Source organism: Euphorbia lathyris, chromosome 1 (genome assembly GCF_963576675.1).
Source record: "Euphorbia lathyris chromosome 1, ddEupLath1.1, whole genome shotgun sequence".
NCBI classification, from domain to species: domain Eukaryota; kingdom Viridiplantae; phylum Streptophyta; class Magnoliopsida; order Malpighiales; family Euphorbiaceae; genus Euphorbia; species Euphorbia lathyris.
Genome location: NC_088910.1, coordinates 101,754,441 through 101,760,164, shown reverse-complemented (window position 1 = coordinate 101,760,164; position 5,724 = coordinate 101,754,441). Strand labels below are relative to the sequence as shown.

The 5,724-nt window shown below is 36.2% G+C and overlaps 1 non-coding gene across 1 annotated transcript; it reads right to left on the bottom strand.

Moving 5' to 3' along the window:
* Positions 1-4,631: 4,631 nt before the first annotated feature.
* LOC136216012 (small nucleolar RNA R71) lies at positions 4,632-4,738 on the bottom strand. Its single transcript, XR_010683010.1, has one exon. It is a non-coding gene; the product is annotated as a small nucleolar RNA R71 (small nucleolar RNA).
* Between the last annotated feature and the right edge of the window lie 986 nt (positions 4,739-5,724).

Genomic DNA, 5,724 nt, shown 5'->3' with positions numbered 1-5,724 from the left:
GGAGTTCATTGAGACTTTTCCATATACTATTCAATACAAGCAAGGTAAAGAAAATGTGGTGGCTGATGCACTATCGCGCAAGTATATTCTTTTAAGTTCCTTGAATACTAAGCTCTTGGGATTTACACATCTTAAGGAGTTGTATGAAGGTGATTTTGATTTTGGTGATATGTATCTTGCATGCGGTAAGTCTGCGGTGGACAAATTCTATATACTTGATGGATTTTTATTCCGTGAAAATAGACTATGTGTGCCACAATGTTCATATCGAGAATTGCTTGTTCGGGAAGCCCACGATGGTGGACTGATGGGACATTTTGGGGTTCGTAAGACTTTAGATATTTTGCATGAACATTTCTTTTGGCCAAAGATGCGTAGAGATGTCAACAGACTTTGTTCTAGGTGCGTCGCTTGTAAAAGGGCTAAGTCTAAGGTTTTGTCCCAAGGACTCTATACTCCGTTACCCGTGCCTATAGTACCTTGGGTAGATATTTCTATGGACTTTATTGTTGGGTTACCTAGGACAAAGAAAGGTCGTGATTCCATTTTTGTTGTGGTTGATAGGTTTAGCAAAATGGCACATTTCATTGCATGCAATAAAACAGATGATGCTACTAATGTTGCTGAACTTTTGTTTCGAGAGGTCGTTAAGTTGTATGGAGTCCCAAAAACTATAGTATCCGACCGGGATGCTAAATTTTTGAGTCATTTTTGGCGTGTTTTGTGGAGTCGATTGGGTACTAACCTTTTATATTCTACTGCTTGTCATCCTCAAACGAATGGACAAACCGAGGTCGTTAATCGAACTCTCGGTCAGATTTTGCGTACTGTGGTCGGGAAAAATCTTAAGAATTGGGAAGAGTGTTTACCTATGGTAGAATTTGCATATAATCGCAGTATTCACTCCTCTACTTTGTTTTTGCCATTTGAAGTTGTTTATGGTTTTAACCCTCTTACTCCTATGGATTTACTACCTTTACCTGTGGATGCCAGGTCTAGTACAGATGGCGCTAAAAAGGCAGAATTGGTGCAATCCATTCATGAGAAGGTTCGCAAGCACATTGAAGAAAAAAATAGACGGGTTGCTTCTCAAGTAAACCAACATCGTAAACGAGTTGTATTTGCACCAGGTGATTTGGTGTGGGTGCATTTTCGAAAAGAGAGATTTCCAGGACTTTGTAAAAATAAGCTTCAACCCCGAGGCGATGGTCCTTTTCGAGTTTTGGAGCGTGTTAATGACAACGCTTACAAAATTGATTTACCTGGTGAGTATAATGTATCTGCTACTTTTAATGTTTCTGATTTATCTTTTATGATGCAGATTCTGATTCGAGGTCGAATCCTCCTGAGGAGGGAGGGAATGATATAACCCAGACTAAAAATATGGATTCTCACATGGAGCGAATACATTTACCGGATGGACCTGTTACTCGAGCACGCGCAAAGAAGTTCGAAGAGGAGCTTCAAATATATGTGGTGCAAATGTTAGATATGTCAGAGCAAAATGACACAAATGAAATTCAGGAAGCTCTAACTTTGTTGTACCTCTCGGGTTATTCGGAAAGCGGACACATCAAAGAAACCGAACACGGACTAAACAAAACAAGCGGTGAAATTGAGTCAAAAATCACCATATGAATTTTAACCATTTGGATTTATGGGGAAAATAAAATCAATTCAATATTAATTGATTTAATTTTTTTCAATGGTCAAAATTACAACTTCCAAAAAACCATGTGAACCTAATTAATTCCATGAGAATTGAGTCTTGTTTTCTCATTTGCATTATTGTCAAATTATGTGTATTGATTTTCTTTGTCTTAATGGTTGACTAAATAAAATACTTAAATGCTCTTGTATTATTGTTGTTATCAAAGATATGTGAGGGCAATTCAAGTCATTGTTTGTATTTGTTTTACCTATTTAAGGGTGAGCTTTTTCATATGTAAGACACAAGTTTGATATTAATAAAAATATTACTCTTAAGAGTTTGTGAGTGGTTTCTCTTGTGTTCTTTGGGGTACTACTTTGAACAATTCGGGATTAAATCCTTAATTATTGGAGACTGAGATTGGGTCTTTACAACCTAGTTTTGTAAGGGTTCTTTTCTGTCCGACCCTGATTCGTTAGCTTTTCTAGGGATCAAATCTAGTTGTCGGGTTTTCGAGGCACTGTTCCTCGTGGGTTCGCATCACAACGAATGTACAATATCAGCCAAACTAGTAGAAGCTCAGGCACTGAAGGAAAATTTATTTTGGGCTCAAGCTCTGGACTATAGTCACATTATTTTTGAATCTGATGCTAAAGGCGTAGTCGACTCAATCAATTCAACCAAGAAAGATCTCACTGAATTTGGGAATGTGTTAAGCCCAAAATATACCTAAAATATCATTAACATTTACATCATTTTTATTACAAATTCGTGTTATTTATATCTGTTTAGATTACTTTTACTCTCGAATATCTTTCTTTCTTGCAAGGTACCTAAATATTTGGTAAAATCCAAATAGGAACGAAAAAGGATCTAAAACAGAAGAAAAACCCTACAAAAGGAGTCAAAGACGACGTAAATCGAAAGCGCCAAGTCGAAGACACGAATGAAAGCTAAGAAGTGAGAAAAATCACCGGGCCGCGACAGTGGATCCTCAACCCGCGGCTGCGACACGCGTGGTATAGCTATTTCTCCCCTTCGTCCGAAGTTCAACTCAATGCTACGTCATTCACGACCACGGATTACCATCCTCGGTAAGTGCAGAAAATTTACAAAGAGCATTTAACACATGCTGAAAATCCAAGAAACGCGTTCGTTCAAGTGGATAAAGACGTCCTTTCACAACGGACACGACTCTTAACTAACGGATACATCACTTCAAACACAACCCTTCAACATCTATAAATAAAGAGTTGATGTTGAGAAAAAGTGGCAGTGAAATGTTATAATATAGATATAGAATCAGAGCGTAGAACTTATGTCGAAGTTCTAAGTAAACACATTTCGAGAGTTAGAAATTAGATTCTGTACAAAACAAGATGAGGTACACATATTGTTTATAGTTTAATTACAACTCAGTAGCGTTTAAACATTGTTCCAGTTTTAGTTTGCATCATGGTAGTGGCCGACCGGATCCCTATTAGGAAGTTACAGCGAGAAGATTGAGTAGAGTGTTCGCCCCTGAGCCTGACAACCTCTTAGGAAACCCAAGGAAGCGGAACCGATCAAGCCCTTCACTTGCACGCCCTCGAAGAACTCGATGCTCCTTGTTCTCTGTAAACTTGTATCAATTTATATTTCATCTAATAAAGTCCGTTCTATTCGACAAATCGTTATGCAGCACTTATGGTAACCAATCCAATATAAGTGAGGCTGGTGTTTTCATTAATATGCACTTGAATTCAAAATCATTACAAGGAAACTTTGTTGAACACTTAGGCAAATTATCATCTCGAAAGAGTTTTAATTTGAGTAAGGGCAACTATCTCGAAAGGGTTTTGTCGCGTTCAAAGCCAATTAATTAGAGGTTCCGTCATTTATTTCATCATCATAATTGATACAAAGTTTAAGTTGTTTTCTTTGCTTAATGCAAATGAATAAATTCATTCGTTTTTCTAAAAAGTTCTAAATGTTCCTGTTTTGTAAAATTCATCCTTAAAATCAGAAGACCTTTCTAACAATCGATTTATTCTAAATATAAAATCTTATTCCAGCATTTTCAAATACTCAAAGTTCACAAATTCAATTAAACAAATTTCCTAAATTCAATTAAACCAATTTTCACTTTTCATTTACATTTAATAGTAAATCTAACTAGTTCGAAATTAACAGATTCAAAAAATAAGTTTTTTCGTTAAAAAACGTATCCCTGTGGGATCGATATTTTTATTACTACAAGAGAAACCGTGCACTTGCGGAAATCGCTCAACAAGTTTTTGGCGCCGTTGCCGGGGATACGCCAAAATTTTTGACAAAATTTTTATTTTTCGTATTTTATTTTCGAATATAGGTTTATACATTATTTTTATACAATTTTTATATTTTATTTATTTTCAGTTATATAACATACTTGTTTTCAATTTTGTTTTGAAGGTAGTTTGGCTCGTGTAACAATTTCAAGTTCATGCGCAGTTTGCGAAATTCGGGCACGCCACCAGATCCTTTAGATCCAGAAATTGAAAGAACACTTAAGAAAAACAACAAAAACAACAAAAACAAAGACAAAACACCCTTAAAAACCAAAGTAGACCAGCCAGAGATTATGACCGATCCACCGACACTTATGGATTATGCTAGGCTAGGAATGGCCGGTGTAACTAATAGTGTAGTTAGACCCCGTATAAACGCAAATCAATTTGAAATTAAGCCTGCTTTGCTTAATATGTTGCAAAACAACGTAACGTTTTATGGACTACCTAACGAAAACCCTAATGCACATTTGACAAATTTCTTAGAAATTTGTGACACTTTTAAAATTACTGATGTAACAGCCGAAGCAATCAAACTTCGCCTCTTTCCTTTCACTTTGAAGGATAAGGCAAAAATTTGGTTAACTTCTATGCCTGCTGCAACATTTGAAACTTGGGACCAATTAGCCCAAGCATTTTTACAAAAATATTTTCCCTTAGCAAAAACCGCAAGAGTCATCAAAGAGTTGACATCTTTTACACAAAATGATAATGAAACTCTTTATGAAGCTTGGGAACGTTTTAAAGAACTTCAACGTTTATGCCCACACCACCAACTGTCAGATGCACTTTTAATGCAGACATTCTATAATGGATTAAATCCTACAACTAGAGGTTCATTAGATGCTATGTCTGGAGGGTTATTTATGAAGAAGACGTCCGCCCAAGCAAGAGAACTTTTGGAAGAAATGGCAATCAACAGCAGTATATGGCCCGCCGAGCGTGGCCATATATCGACGGCGAAACCATCATCCTCAGGTACATCATCGGTTAAAGGTATAATGAATCTTGATCCTGTAGCAATGTTACAAGCCCAATTTTCTGCCTTATCGCACAAAATTGATAAATTTATGGCACCATGCGATCCTAATGATCCAATCCAGAGAGACATTGATTACGAAGGTATGAATGAGATAGAACAGGTAAATTTTGTCCAAGGACAAAACCAAACTACTAATCCTTATTCTAATACTTATAATCCTGGATGGAGAAATCATCCTAACTTTAACTGGAAAGATGGTAATAATAATAATAATGCAAATGCTAATCAATATCGTGTAAATAATTATCAAAATCAAACAAGAGATACGATTAACACTTTATCTTCAAAAATCGACAAATTTATAGATGCTATGAATGGAAAGGTAAGTAGTCAAAACGATGGTTTTAAACGGATCGAAAATAAATTCGATCAGCTTATCAAAAACCAATCATCTAGCATCCATAATTTGGAGGTTCAAATTGGACAACTTGCTAAATCAATTCCATCCCGCAAAGAGGGAAGTCTTCCCAGCCAAACGGAAGAAAATCTGAAAGAGCATATTAAGGCTATCACTCTTCGCTCAGGAAAAAACTACTTAGGTCCGGAAATGCCCGGAAATTCAACTTTACCTGGAAATGATTTATCAAAATCCAAAGAAGATACATTAAAACAAAAAGATACAAAAATTGACTCTAGTACGAAACCTTTTGTACCAAAACCACCTTTTCCACACAGGGTCCGAAATAAGGACCATGATAAACAACTTTTATCATTTTTAGATA